The following is a 16,418-nucleotide window of genomic DNA, read 5'->3' on the forward strand; positions in this document are numbered from 1 at the left end:
GGCAAAACTACTGGCCCGTACGGGGATCGAACCCGCGACCTTGGCGTTATTAGCACCACGCTCTAACCAACTGAGCTAACCGGCCAACTGCCTGCGCGTTTTTTGGGGAAGCGGCCCATCACAGACTAGTTCCTGACACCCGCATTCGCTCCCTGCGGAACGGGTGTTGTTCGCTCAGTGTTTCGGGTGCTCCACAGGGGGCCGGCTGCACTTCCTTGCAAAGTCCCGCAGAGCTTTCCGTAACAGAGGATGTTTCTGCCCCCTGGGACGAGCAGAGCCTTCAGACTGGGCCTGCGCGTTTTTTGGGGAAGCGGCCCATCACAGACTAGTTCCTGACACCCGCATTCGCTCCCTGCGGAACGGGTGTTGTTCGCTCAGTGTTTCGGGTGCTCCACAGGGGGCCGGCTGCACTTCCTTGCAAAGTCCCGCAGAGCTTTCCGTAACAGAGGATGTTTCTGCCCCCTGGGACGAGCAGAGCCTTCAGACTGGGACAGGAGCACGAAATCCTTTTCCTGGTGATGGCAGGGAGGCAGCAGAACAGGCTGCATTGCGAGGCCGTGAAGGTTCTGTCTCTGGAGGTTTCTCCAGACATCTGGGCCAAGCTCTTAGCGGCCTCCAGGCCTGCCCTCACAGCAGACACTGGTCCGAGCAGGGGGTTTGAGTGACACACTTCCCAGGTTCCCTCCTTGCCTGAGTTATCCCATGGCTTGAGCAATGCTCAGCACAGACTGCAGCAGGGTGAGACTGAAACCCATATCCTGTGATGAACCAGGGACCAGGCAGGGTTGACTAGTATCTGCCGAAATCCACCCAGTAAAAGAGTTGAATGAAACTTAGCCTGGATATAAATACCTTCCCTGGAAGGATACAGCTACACAGGAAAGAGTTATTCACAACCCATTATCCCTATTTTGTCTTACATAGTCAAAGGTTTCTGTTTTAAAAGGTTTCTTTTCCTGGCTTAGACTGTAATAGAAATAAAGCTTTTCCAGTGCTTGGTCTTTTCATCAGAGCTCATTACAGGGGAAAAGACCAAGGAATATCTATATCACAGCTCAGGATGAGAGGGATTAACTCAGGATCAGTGGGATGACAGCACCCTGTATTTTTTAGTCCATACTCATTCCTTGTGGTCAGTGCCCCTCACACATGCACTTCCTTTGCCTTGCTCACACCTTTACATCAGTTCCCCTTTACTGCTGTGTAGCCCACTTGCTACCAACACTTTCCTCAAAGAGCCACCAGATTTCCCAGACCTCACTTTGCCCATCTTTGTCATAAAATCCTTCATCCCTAGGAGTCAAATGATCAAATAATTTGCATCCTATTCCTCTTCAGCTGTCCCAACCCTCATCTCTGCCTCCTAGTCCTGCCATCCTCCTCACCACCCTTAGGCCATGCTCACTCAATCACCTCCCCATCTGTACAGGGAAGCATTGGCTCTTTCATCTCTGTACCCTTCTCCCCATAATTGCAATTATTGGCTTTTGCTACGGCATATACGATCATTACCGTACCTCAGCACCATCCCTTGGTACCTCGGCTGCTGCTGTTCCTTGTCTAACCAAATCTTTTGTTTACATCCATTGCCTTTTATCCACCTTGGATATCTTTCTCTTCACTCCTACAGAAGGGTGGCAGTCAGTTTTATAGAAAACAAATAAGGTACCCCAGGTTACAGTACATATGCAACAGCTGTCAAATAGTAGATGACTAGTAGCTTTGCAATCCAAGTACTAACCTCTGCTGAGGACTCCCACAAAGTATATGCCATCTCTTTCACTCTTAAGGGTCTTGTTTCCTCAGCCCAGAAAACTTTCCTGCAGGCTGTTGAGGGCTCTCAAACAAGCAGAGGAAGGAACATGGAGGGAGGTAGGAAAGAGGGAGACTCCAAACTGTCATTTCTGCTTCCACTTTTCTACTTGATCTCCATGAAGTAGCATCCAGCAAACTGCCAGGAAGAACATTTGTTCTGGGATCTTGATAACCAGCTATATTTACTGGGAAATGTCACCCTGTGTTAGGCTAAATTCTCTCAGACATTCAACAGCAAGGCCACGTCTGGAATCTTAAGACAAAGCTGAAAAGTGAAAGGGCAGAAAGGAAAAGTACTCCCAAACAAGCCAGAGCATGGGCCTGTGTATGGAGTCTGGGTAGTCTCCATAAAGCATAAGTGACAGGTATGGGAACAGCAGACCTTGATTTGTGTGTCTGGCACACAGATTCTCAGTCTGGGTTTTGGTAAGAAACGGTTAGCTAATCTTTTTGGACAGTTGCTCCAGAGAGAGCAAGGGAGCAGGAGTGAGGATTGATCATCTTTCTGGCCCTTCTGGCTGGAATATCACCAGAAGTAGCTCAAAGCAGTAATATATTGCCTCTTAATTCACAGCTGTCCACCATTGTTCGCAATCAAATCTCATCCAATTATGCAATGCTAAGATGGCAAACCCTATGCCCTCTGGTTATTTCTTTCCACTTCCTCCTAGCTAGGCTAAGAAGACTTGTCTTTTTCCTCAAAGTTTAATCAGTCACATGCCACATGCCAACCCCAGTTGTTCTGAAACCCCCTTCCACACACAGAAATAACGTCCTACCCTTTTAGGAGAGTCTCATTCAGGCTTTGCTGTACAAGCAACAGATTTTCTGTTATTAGACAGTGACAGATAACAGTCTAGGAGATCAATGCTGTCTCCAAGAAAACAAAATTTCCTAATTGAACAGTAAACTCTGTTTTCTCTCCAGTGTGTGGGATCCATACTCTCAAGCAAAGAAACAAACCAGCCTATAACGAGAAACGGTTACCAGGCTAGAGAGTGGATATCTGTAACATTATAAAATTCAGAGGTTGTACATGTAAAGTGTTTGCAAGCAATTTTCATCACCACTGATGTTAGTGGATTGTGTTCACAAGCACTTTATTAAATAGAATCTCAGCTCTAAACATTTATATTTAAACAAACAGGGGCACAGACAGCTGGAGACAAGAACAAACAAGGTCCAGCTGCTTGACTTCCATCTCAGGTCTTCTGTTCAGTTGCCTGTTCCCTCCCTGACAAGTCACCTGGTACCCATCCACTCTCCACCACTGTCCCTGTCCTCTCCTGCTCCCCCACCATCCATGGCACGTTACTGGCACTGGCAGCAAGCAGCCTGCTGCACTGAACACAGCCCCAGCTCGGTGCTCTCAGCTGTCCCCCAGCACAACCCGCACTGGCTCTGCTTCGAGCGGCAGTCCCAAGAGCTATGCCTCAGTGTGTCATCTACAGAGAAAAGCTATGTTTTCCTCAGACACAGTATTGTTCAGGATTACAAAGGTGGTCCTACCTCTGTGCCCAAGCAAATGATTGCTTTTCCTATTTACCAGCAATAAATTGCCAAACATCAACTACATCAATTTCCCCACCACCCCCCTTGTGCTCAGCCTGTATTGCAGTGATCATGCTGCAGCACACCACATGCTGCGACAGGTCCCACCATCATCAATCCTGCCTGTGTATGGAAGCAAGACCTCTTCCAAAAGAAACACGATTATTTAGGCATGCTCATGGGCTTCCCTCCACCTCTGCTTCTTCCCGAGTGACACATTAAGATCTTACTTCACATAGGCCAGTAAGGCATCTGACAAAGTGATCTTTGGTCACTTCTCACTACTCAGCCCAAAGTGGATCTGAACTGGCAACTTAACAACAAAAATACAGCTTTAGGCATTCCACAGCCATGTCCTGTTTGTTCATAATCTCTCATCAATTCAGAACTGACAGCTAGGGAAAAAAATTCATTAGCTACCCAAATAAACAGGTACAGGGAACTAATGTTATCAGCCTGAGTACTACCCAGGGATTTATTAATAAGCTTGCCATTGAAATCTCACTCATAAAAATGCTAATTCAAGTTATTTTCATATGTCTGTGGATCAAAATAGAAGACCCATAATGTTATATTTAATAAAATTATCCAAATCATAAAGTGTTTGGTGATCATAAAGTGCACTTTGAAGTGTACCACATATATACATTCTATAATTACAGCAATTTTAATAATAGTTTGAGTTTTGAATAAAACTGTCAAGAGGACTATTCTTATCCAGACATTGTCAGTGTTTTGAACTGGAAACCTGCAGACTCAATCACATCTAGAAACAGGACATTATATCCAGCATAACCACCACAGTAAGTTCCTGGTACAGCACTAGTGACAGTGTCATGCTTTGAACAGAATAACTAAAACTTACTTCACAACTTCTCTGTGCTGGCCAACAAAACAAGAAGTGAGGATAGCTTCAGAGTCCCAGGAAGAAGAAGAAAAAAACCCCTCTCTCTTCAACCATCCAAAACGAACTACAGACTGTGAAAGCTGGTCTTGATGCCTGCCTGCTACCACCACACATATTTAAGGCCAAATCTACCACAAACCTGACATAGGAGTACGCTGTTCAAAGGACACCAAAGTAATACATTTCTATGACCCAGACATTCCCTATTGCATATAGGCAGAATATGCCCACATTCAGTATATCCACTTAGCAGGCTATGCCCCTAAAATAGTGTAGCTATGCACACACAGCTAAACCTCCCGGCAGGCAGCACTTTAGTTTGAAACCCTGATATAGTATTGTTTTAGTGGCCAGGCTGGTGGTAGACAATATTATGTAAAGACATGTTGCTTGTGTCCCTGTCCCACAGTTCCTGGATCTAGTTTGTTCCTCTAGAAGATGTTTTGAGATGTTCCCCAAATCTCAGCTCAAGCTAACAGCAGGCATCAGTTCACCATTTAACGTGCCACATTAAGCCTACAGTTAGCATTACAGGGATCACCAGTGTAAGTTGTTATGAATACCGTCTCATTATTAGAGCTGCAATAGTTGGCAGCTTTTCCATTTTTAAATAGTGTCTATTTATTTTGTTCCTGCTATCGATGGGCAGAATGGATTAGACTGCATCAGCTTCACATCCACTTCAAGTGTACCTCCTTTGCCTATAGAAATAAGTTTGATTTTCCCCGTTTTTACTCAGGAAGAAAGAATTGTAAGCTTAAGCCAGATCAAACAACACTCACCCCTTTACATTTTGAAGTAATTTACATTTAAAATTTGAAGAAGGAATTTAACTATTTCTCCAGAGTGATTTAAAACATCATTCTAGAGCACTTTTTTTATAATGTCAGTTTCCTGATGGCTTTCCAAAAAAACTTAGAATGGTAAGAAGCCAGAGTACCACATGATTTCACTAAAACCTGCTTCTAGATTAGTATTCTTGATTATTTTAAGCAAAGAGCAGAGAAAACAATTTATTTTTATATTTTGGGGAAGCTAGTCAAGGCAGTGCTTTCAAACTTGAATATTCAGGAAGGTATGTTTCACAAGGTACTTATATTTCAATTAGAGTCAGTCAGAAACATCATGGAATATCCTGACCAAGAAACAGGGTGTTTTTCCCTCCCTAAAAAGACAAATTCAGACTTCTTTTTGGTGAAGTTACAGAAATTGCTTCTTTCCCCTACTTTAGTTATTCCCCCTCCTCTAAGATGCAGAGCTTACATAGAAAACCAGTACATTAAACTTGCATTACATGAGGACAAAACCCACTTTCTATTCCATAAAGTTTTACAAATGGAACATTTTTTCCTAATATGCTAGGCACTCTGTACCTCTAATTTGCATTGTACTATGAAGGAGTTTTATTAGAATTTGCAGTATCTCCCTGTGGAAATGCTGATTTGTGATCAGACAAGTGTCCATTAGCCTTTAGTCAAAACCACTGCATAGTGCTAATTTTTGTTAGACCTGTAGAACCTGCCATTTCTGGATCTCCTATTTCTTCAGTCCATGCAGACACCTTTCTCTTCTGTTCTTTTCTGTAACACACCCAGTGGTCATTAAAGTTCCATTTGAAAAGAAGTGAAAAACTATAATTTTCAAGTGATTAAATTGGACCAATTATTTCTTGAAGCCACAAGCATATAATTTCCTATAAGCACTGAAGAAAAATCAGTATCCCAAGTTCATAAATTATTTATCACTCCATCAGGCTGCCATTTGTTAATGCAACAGAAAGACACCATCCTGGACCTGGACAAGAATTTCAGCTTTCATTCATATAGATAAGAAGGATGCACACCACAAGCATTAAACCTCTAACAGCAGTCCAAAACCCAGAAGTATTCTCAGCTTCCTACTTCCATGCTCCCTGAAGACAGCTATTTCCAAATGACAAATGCTGGCATAAAAGAAATGCATCTATATAACAAAAGTGGCGCACATGGCTCTTGCCATCGATGATATTTGAATACTTTGGTGGGTTTCTTACTAGTTTTGGAATCAGTTCCAACAGGCCTACAATTCCAGTTGGTGTTTATGAAGCCAAGTTTCTGAATGCTAGAAGCAACATATGTGTGACTTCAAAGTGTTTAAAAAGAACAACCATAATGTTTCCACACTTTTTTGTGTTAATTTCCTTAATGTCTTGCCCTAACCATGAAAGATGTAGAAATATATATTGTTTATCCTCAGGGTTTTGTCATTGTGGGGTTTTGTTTGTTTGTTTGTTTTTAAACCTTGCATCCTCCTAGGTTTTCTCAGCTTCTTTCACCAAAGGCTACATCATTATCACTGCTCAGCACTCACATGGCTCTTTTCATCGTTATGTGTAACAGCAATTAATTTTTCCAACCACTGTATACATTAACATCTCCTATTTCCATTTATGCAGAGGATGCAGCTGAAATATTGAAAAAAAATCAGGGATTCAAGCAAGGCAACACACTGTCACCCTACAGTTCACATCCTGATGCAGGTCTATCGAACCATTACATCTCTTAAAAAAAAAAAAAAAAAAGCATTTTGGGGCCAGTTAGAGAAGAATCACACTGAGACCTGCTATCCCCAGGAGCACAGGGGTCTCATTACCAGAACAGCAGATATCCAGAACTGGATAAAGTTCTAACAGGGTTAGCTCCCTTTTCTGTCCTCCTGACATAGATAAATTGAACAACACATAGTTTATTCTGTATATGCCTTTGTGATGCAACCTTGCAATAAAAATGCCTGTTTAATCTGAGTGGATGTGAAAGTTGCTGTGTCACTTCCTAAATAAAATAAGGCTTGGTCCAGTGGTATTAGGTCAAACACTCATTTATCCTGTGAAAGCCTACTCTGACCAAAGTCAAAAGCAATTTTGATCGCACAGTGCTGCTCCTATTTATCTCTGGCTCGTTTCAGAATTAGAAACCATCATGTCCAGAGGGGACAGAATGCTTTAAGTTGCAGGATGTTATTTGAAATACTGCTTCTCAAAGTGTGGAAAAAAAAAATTACATTAAACACATATACATCAGCATCCCAAGCCTGGGAACACAAGTTGTAGAATGATGTGATATAATGGATTTCATATGTCTACCTGTTACCCAAAGCTTTCTGGATCCAACCGTTCAAAAGCCCTACATGATCTCAAAGAGCTTTCACTTTTCTTAAAAGCCCAATCAATTAAAAAGCTGTCCTTAAGAATATGGGCAGTTCTTCCTCCTTCACATACTGTAAAGTTCTTCAGCCAACTGAAAGGGGAAGCTTAGTACATTTATTAATCTAAGAACAAATATTAAATATTCATAATGTAGGGATTTTTTTTCCTTACCTGACAAGCATATCTATAAACACACTGCATTGTTACATACCAAATTGTACAGATCTGAGAAACTGAAAACTTAAAGTTGAATCAGTTCCCTAGGTGTTCTTTTCCGTAGTAGCATTATATCAAGGTCCAGGATCTTTCCAAACAGGTTAATTTTGGAGAGGACACTTCAGTTTCCAGACACAGAAAAGAGTTTAATCTACTTGTAAAAACTCTTCAATACATAGAAGAAAAAGAGTTCACCTAGCACAAGTTCATAGCAGTCCATCTTTTCCAGGGCTAGCTCTTGATGTTGCTTGACACTGGGAACAGAGTGGATTTCTCAGCCATGACCAATTAATTTAGAGGCACAAGTTTCACCCATGTCCTCCTCTCTGCTGACAAGACAGGAGCTTGAACCAGCTGTTAGGACACGGTGATTGGTGCAGCATTGGAGCAGTCTGTTCTCAGGGCATGGCTCTGATAAATATCAGCCTTGTCCAACCAGGAATATCTTTTAAGAGTTTTGTATACCAAGAAGGATGAGGCAACTTAGCACAGCCAGAGTAGAGACTGAAAGCTTAGCAAGGATTTATGTACAAAGCCAGACCCTGTTGGACAGGATCAATTCAAACAAACAGAGGAAAGGAAAAGAGCAAAAAGCCTTTTAGGCAACACTTGAAGGAGGATGACCTTGTGGGACCCTGCTGATTACTTACATGATTTCTTGCCAAGAAACAAATGCTGCACTGCTCTCCGGCCTCAGCAGCCAGCATTATGGATCCCTGCACATTACTACATTTACTTCCAGCCCCAGGCTCAGTTTCAGTTACTGAATATGGTAACAAACTATTTTTAAAGCACAGTATTGAGACATATGCAAAGCCTAAGGAAAAAAAAATAAATCAGTCCATCTCAAAGTTGGGAGTTGGTTTTCACTTGATTTTAAAGGTACAGAACTGCAAGTAGTCTGCTTTTGTTAATAATCCTCAACTTTATCATGGGGTCCACTGGCTTAGAGCTGAATATAAGCTAAAATCTCTTAACTAGACCCTGATCCAGCAAAGCAAGTCAGCACAAGTATAAAGCAACAAATGATAGAAAACTTAATTGTATCAATCAAGTCTCAAGTAAAGAAAGCCTGCCAGTGGCTTAGTCCAGGATTGGGGTGTTCTTGTTTTTATTTCTGCCCTCCATACTCTCCCCCAAAAGCATTAGATTCTTGCACAGGTAGATTTAGACTCAGTACATATTCACATGTTTTTTAGGGGTTTCAAACAATCAGTAACCAAAATAAGTTATTCCCTGACCTTCACCCGGAGCAGTTTTCCAAGAAGGATTAATATCCTTGCCAGTGACCAAGTTTTTATATACTCTTGTTCTCAAAGCCTTCACCCCCCTGGAAAGAGAGCCTCGCTCCCTCCAAGAGCCAGAGGCTGCCACCTGCTATCCTGTTCCATCAGGCAATGTGCTGCTTAACCTCCTATTTCATGCATCAAGAGCCACCATGTTTATACAAACCATTCAGGTGATCTGCCACACACCACAGGTGCACGTTCACTGAGTACAGAACCAAGTCAGAGGGTAAAGTTTTAAAATACTTAACAGCCCAAGATAGCTTGTGTGAAAGAAATCTGAAAGACTGACACGGGCAGAAGTTTACATCTTGGTGTATACAGGTTATTCTAAACTCAGTCTTATTATAAAATTGGAGTACACTAGTGTCTTGGGTCAGGGCCACCACCACGCGGTCGCTCCCCCCCATCCCCTGCCTGCCTTTCTTCCTCCCGGTAAGATGGGGAAGGATAAGAAAAGCAGAACCTTGTAAGTTGAGATAACAGCAGATTTTCAATAATACAACACGAGGAAAAGAAGGGAGAATATAATAATAATACAAGATATAGAATACAATTAAAACACTGATACAATGGAAACCCTCTCACCACCAAGAGCTTCACAAAAGAGACCCCTCTCCCAGCTAGCTCCCCGTTATGTCCCAGACATGAGGTCAGCATAGTATCCAATATCCCTTTGGCTATGCCCACTTCCCAGCTTCTGTGAAAAATTAACCCTCTCCCAGCTGGACCCAGGACAACTAGTCACAAGGATAAAGCTTAGCATGATCAGAAGACTTTGGAGAGGGACACTTTGCATGCAAGTCTCATTCCCAGATGCCAGCTCCCAAGGAATCCTTTGCACAAAGTACTTTGCTGCTGCCAATTCTGTGCATCCCACCATCTCCTCAACTGCCATCAAGCAATATACTGATGCTGCTTGGCTAAACTCTGAGGTTTAGAGATTTATTCCCCCCCTCCCCCTCCACCCCAGACTCCATAGTTGCCTGGGTGTCCTGCTCACTTCCACTAATGTAGTAAAGAAACCCAGTGGAAAGAGCAGGAAGAAAGAAAATAAACTAGTGAAATTAAATTAAGAGAGACCAAATGAATTTAAAGCAGGAGATGGGGGTGAGCTGGACACCTGCTAGTTTCTTCCAGCAGAAATTAATGACATGCAGTATCAGACAGGGATAAGAGACCCCCTTTCCCTCCAAATAATGTAACAGTAACTAGTCTCCTGCTTTCTTCTGCAGGCCTGTTATTTGGAGGTATTTCTCTTTTAAAAGATTTAAAAGTTATTTGAAGGAGAGAGGTAATGGAAGGGATTTTAAAACTTCTCAGTGTCTAGCAGCATCCTGCAGGGACAGCACCAAAATTTATTTTGAAAGCATTTACCCCCCCATTGCCTACATTTTAGCGAAATTCCATCTGTAAGGATAAGTTTTATTACAAAAACAAACCAAGACTACTTATTAACAATAATTCATTCACTGCAATTCAGTGTTATTCACATTTACATTTGTGCCAGACATCCCAGGCAGCATCTGAAAACCCCAAATCTCTGTAAACTTTAGTATAACTCTAAACAGCTTTTTCTAGTTGTAATTGCTTGCTTGTTCAGAATATTTCTGTTACCCAGCTGGAAATGGGAAGACAAAGCAGGAAAACAGCATTTAAACCATACCACACAGCTTGGATGACCCAAGGAAACCATGTCATGAAGAGCTAGTGTGCAGTAACCCTTCCTCCATATGGTAAGGACTTCTAACTAAATGCATCCAAATAAAAAGAAACAAAAAAGTGACCATCAACATAGTCCAGCCACAATGAGCAACAAATGCTAGAAGACCCTAATGCAAATCAGCCAAAATGTGGTGTTCATTTTCATTATCACAAGGAACAGAACGATACACATGTAACCCAGGCTCACTGAAAAAAATTACAGAAATATTACTAAATCACAAGGAGAGTGCCTTTAGACCAGGCCTCCTATAGGGTTTGACAGACTTAACACTTGCATGGGCAAATACTGCAGCTTGGCAGAGGTAGATCTGCAGGCCAGGCAGTGGGTTTGGAGGGCAGTGTCCACTCTATAACCATTCCAGGATCTTTACTTTGTGGCCGGGTCCAGCATGGTTCGGCAGAGTGAGCAGCCATTAGCATTTGAAGCACTTCAGGTGCACCACTGATGTCTTTTCTTCATTTCATCTTGCAGGATTCTGATTTACTTTTTCCAAACAGATCCTCCAACGTGTCAGTTGGGAGACACCTCCAGGAGTGCCATCCTTACCCAATCTAACACACTGAAGTAGAAACAGTCATACATATTTTGGTATCCACAGTACTCATTTATTCAAAACTTGTTCGCACATCACTAGAATTCTCAGACTTTGCATCTACAAGGAGGAAATTTGGATCTGAAGTAACCACCTCCAATGACACAGGGTTAAAAAAAATGGAGTAAAAGAGAGAAAATGAAAGACAATATAAAAAGTGTAAGGCTATATCATAGTGGCTCCACCAGTTTCCTGTATGATCTTGGTTAAGTAATTTACCTTCCCCATCTCTCATCCCCACCTCCAAGAATATGAGAATGAAAAATGGGAGATATATATTAAAAGCAGTCACACAGATTTAGAGGGATAGCACTTGAGGTAAAGAGGATCAAAAGATTTTGAAGCACAGAGGTCAGCTACATAACTTCCATCTAAATACACAACACCTTCTTCCCAGAGGTATATAGCCACAAAACTTGAAGTTGAGCTTGTGTCTTCTTGAATCGGTCTCATTTTTTCTCCGGTTGCCTTGTCTTTTAGACTCAGGTTTTGCTTAAAAGACCATCAGAAAACAAGAACAACCCACACACTCCCTCTTAAGTTCACAAGAACTTACAAGTTTACAAGAACAAAAAACTCAAAGAAGCATGACTCCAAATGAGTGGTGCATGAAGGCTCTTAAAAGCACATTATTTTTAACAAGTAGGAGTGGCAGCTTTTAGAGGCTAGTGTTATCACAGCAAGATTCAAGATTTAAAAATGGAGCAAAGAGGAGACAAGACACGTTGTGACATTCACAGGGAAGTACAGGAAGCAGAGGGTACAGAGGAAAATAAGGCAAAAAAAAATCAAACAGTTGAATTGAGATCTACTAAAAACAGGAGATGCTGATAATAACCACAAGCTCAGTGAAGTGAGAACTGCAAGTGATTCCTCTCGGGGAATCAAGTGATTGATTGATCACAGACATTTTAGTCTACTCTATTTTAGTTACAATTCAATTAAACGTATGATTTAAAGTGGAAAAGTAAGCATATTGAAGGAAGTAATCTATATGAGCATAATAGATGTGGATAATTTTGTAAAAAATAAATCAAGATAGACATTCCAGGGGGCTCAATTTAATTGCAGAGTGAGGAGAGTGACCATTTCCTAGCAGAGAACTTTGATGTACTTGTGAAAGAACTCATGTTTTTATAATAATCACGTGTATCATCAAAAGGGCAACAGCTGCACAGCAGTAACTTGACATGCAAATTCCTGCCTTTATTCAGTCCACATATGCACATGCTGATAAGAGATTTAAGCAGAAAAATATTAATTTTGCATCATCATATCTAGAAGGGATATCGTTGTTTTCTCTGGAAAAAAGGCGTGCTATTTCACAAGCAAACATCAAAGCATCAGGATTTTCACTGCTGCTTTAGCCTTATGGGTAGAAATAGGCTGAAGGGTATGAGCCGACCGTAAGCTGACAAAGGTGCTATGACAGCAAAATTTCAGAAAGGCCATAGTATGCACTAATGGAGGAGTGAGAATCTAGTTTTAATACTCCACTGTAAAGAGAAGTCCAGGTAAACTTGTTTTCCCCACTGAAACAAGATGCAGTTGGTTAGATTTGACTCATACCACACTAGCTGCACACTTTTCCATCAGCTTCACTGCTTAAAACGGGCCACACCAACAAAAGATGCTCACCAGCTCCTGGATAGATTTGTTCTGGTTGTTCATTGCAGGCTGCTTTTTCTCACTGGGCATTTTTCCCCTCTGAGCTTCTTGTTTAGGGCGATATGTAAAGTGGGAATCATGGACTAAGGCACACCTGCAGTGGGTCTCCCTCAAATGCACCACCAAGACCTTGAGAAGACTCTGGTTACAAAATAAAACAGATTTTGTCTGAAGTAACCAATGATCATGTCCCTCTTTGCACCCTGTTAGACTTGCCCCAGTAAAAACTGACAGTCTCCAGCTTTCTTCCTCCATTCTGATCCTGCTCTGTTTTTTCCTGTATAATTCCCAAGACCTCAGGATCATTATTGTTACTGAGACATCTTTTCCTGTAAATTTTTTTCAACTCATGGTAGTCCCCCATGGGGCAGTAAAGTTATTAATATTTGAGACAACTGGCTAAGAAGTTTACCCAAACTAAAGGCTAAAAGCTGTGATTGTTTCCACCTCCCCACTGCTGAGCTGAGATAATACTGGGTGATCCATTCTTGTAGGCTCCACCAGGAGCCACCTCTTCATATTGCCACCTTACTGCTTGATTCCTTATCAGAACTGAGGCAGCTAGCAATTTACTTAAGAAGCCCATGTCTACCAGGGATGGATAACTGTTAACATTAAAATGACTGTTTTGCCTCACCTCTTTCTTTTCTTCTGTGAGAGTGTATAGGTTGGGTCTCTGCAGTCACTTGTCAGAGATAGGGCATGCTATCCAAGTGTTCTCACTACAATCATAGTTAATAAAACTTGTCAGCTTTGTCCTAAATTGCACTTCCACTATTGGGCACATGGAGTACCCAGGTTCTGACAGCCATAAAGCATCCCTTTCCTGAAATTCCATAGACCACAGCCATAATATTCTGTGCCTACAATTCATGTCTTCGAAAAAACTGATCATCATAAACACACAGACACTTTAAGGACAGTCACAGGCAACCCACTTATCTGGTGGATTGAAAAAGAACGCAAGATGAACTGAAAAATTTAAGATAAAACTAAATATGGCTCAAAAATCTTTTGTCATATTAACTGCATCAGTTACCATGACTCGTAATTGGAATACAATAAGGAATCATTCTGCACGATGATAATCAGAAGGAGAAGTTTTTAAGAGAAAATGGCAAGATTTCAGAAAAATATATAAGCATATGTCTGCATGAAATAAAACACATTAACGAGTATCATAAGCACATATCTGAAGGAAAGATATCTAGGGGGGCAGTCATGTCTGCTTTTAAAATCTACCAGCTGATAAATATGTCTATTAATTCACAGATTCTCCAACCAAAGTCAGGACTAACCTGCAGAGGCATGGGACATGCACACCTAGGAGGGACAAAGAGTGACTGCAATATGTCAGTGTAAAAGCAACAGGAGGAGAACTGCTGATAGCTCCTGTCATCAGCAGCAAGCATGCCAAATACAGGGCAAGGGAACACCAGGTAAGAGGAGGAACCTGAGCTCCTCCTCTGCCAGATAGAGATACCCCACAAAAATACATTCATCCTACATGAACAGAGACCCAAACATTTTGATTTTAGTATTCCAGGCCCACCTGAGCTTCTGAGACAAATCTTAAGCAGCTGAAGAGCCTTTTTTAACAGAAAACACACCATGAAGTCGCTGCTGAAAGAAGTTGCATCGCAACGTGCTCAAAGACATTGGTACACAAAAGGAAAGCAGGTGATTGAATGAACTTCTAGATCAGTATTATGATTAGCAACAGCAGAAATAAAATATATATCTGACAAGTCCAAACCAAGAAGCTGGCTGGACAGCCAACTAGGAATAAATTAAAACCAGGATTGTATGCATCCGCAAAAGCATCTTCTCCCCATCCCCTCAACTTTTATAGCCAACCACTTTTCCTATCCACTGAGTCAACTTGCACCTGATTACCAGAGACTGCTTGCGTGACTGCAGAGTGGCAAAGATCATTGCCAACAGCACAGCTACCACTCCTTTGCTTTTGTGACTTAGCCCACCTTTTCCTCAGCATCTCTAGTGCTGCACACTAGGATGTGCAGCAAGAGTTATTATGAATTCATTCCTCAAACAAAAAACAAAGGTAAAAGCAAAGCCCACTACTGCTAGAACGCTATTGGAGGAACATTCTAGTCAGTTGTTTTAACAAGACCTGATTTTCTTCAAGATTTATTATTCCAGAGGACCTTGGATTTAGTCCAATTATGTGAAAAAGTTCAAGCAATGCAATAAAAAAAGGATGCAAAAGTACTTTAAGGAAGCAAGCATACTTTAATGGAGACTGCAGAGACAAAGGAGGTCACAGATATATAACCAATTCCTAAATTAAACTTAGCAGCTTTGAAAGTTCCTCAATACTTTTACTCAATACTCAAGCCCTGTAGAAGGAAGTCCTTCATGTAAACAAGATGCAGAGCATATACACTAGAAGCACAGGCTGAGCTATATCAATAAATCATAAATAACGTAACTCATTGAATTTCTCCCCACTTCTTGCCAGAACAGACCAGGCACAGCTCATGATTTTCAGATAAATTTTGTTATTCAGAAACTATCTATGGAATCATCTTCAGAAATTATTATTTACTCATACCTTCTGCCTGCACAGATAGCTGCTCTTATTCAGTGTTCAAACTGCAGCTGTTTTGATTGACATGTAGCTCACACAGCACATCTCATCTGAGGATAGGCACTAACTGGGAATTCACACAATTACACATTTTAATCTCAAACCTGATCCAGTGATTTGTTTTCTGTACACCTGGTAGAATGTTTCCTTGCAAGCCGTAAGCATTCGTACCATTGGTGCAAGCTGCATAGTCATGTTGGCAGAGCTCCAGATGGAGAGACCTGGGCTCTGGGCCCTAGGCAGGGGATTGCCTCTCAACACTCAAATACCTCCTGCATCAAAGCGTCTTCCTTTAAGAGCCACTAACAGCAGATGACAAAGCATGCTATAAAGGACCTGGGTATTATATTAAACTCATGCAACAGCTATAAAACTGGAGACATTCATGAAAGCTCTCTGGGCCATATTTACCTCAGTTCTTCAGATTTGCTGTTCACCTATAAAACCTTCCTGCCCTCCTTGCATGAATAAAGGGGACTTTCATCAAAGAGTAGTTTAGCTGTGCAGAGGGTTGGACATCCCAGAGGATGTTATGCATGGCTGCTTCCAACACAACCATGTAACAGATGTTAGTACACTCTTCAAAAAAGTGTCTTGTTTACATGTTTTGAATTTTTTAATTCTCCACCATTTTTACTCAGATACTTACTTTGCTTATTTACACAAAAAGCACTTGTCAAACATACGGTCTGAACTTCTTAATGCTTTTTCTCCAGATGTAAAGTCATCAATCTGCTGTCAGTAATCTCCAAAGGAAGCCTTTGAAATTGGCACTCTCATTCAGGATCCTAGTTTAGAAGAGCTCTATTTCTGTGTTAGGAAGTTGAGAGAGGAGGTAGGTTTTTGGTGGTTGAGGTGTTTG

General features: G+C 41.5%; 1 non-coding gene across 1 annotated transcript; it reads right to left on the reverse strand.

Moving 5' to 3' along the window:
• Window positions 1-11: 11 nt before the first annotated feature.
• TRNAI-AAU lies at window positions 12-85 on the reverse strand. The gene has a single exon. It is a non-coding gene; the product is annotated as a tRNA-Ile (tRNA).
• Window positions 86-16,418: the final 16,333 nt, after the last annotated feature.

The sequence above is a fragment of the Pterocles gutturalis genome, unplaced genomic scaffold, assembly GCF_000699245.1.
Source record: "Pterocles gutturalis isolate BGI_N339 unplaced genomic scaffold, ASM69924v1 scaffold26622, whole genome shotgun sequence".
NCBI lineage: Eukaryota > Metazoa > Chordata > Aves > Pterocliformes > Pteroclidae > Pterocles > Pterocles gutturalis.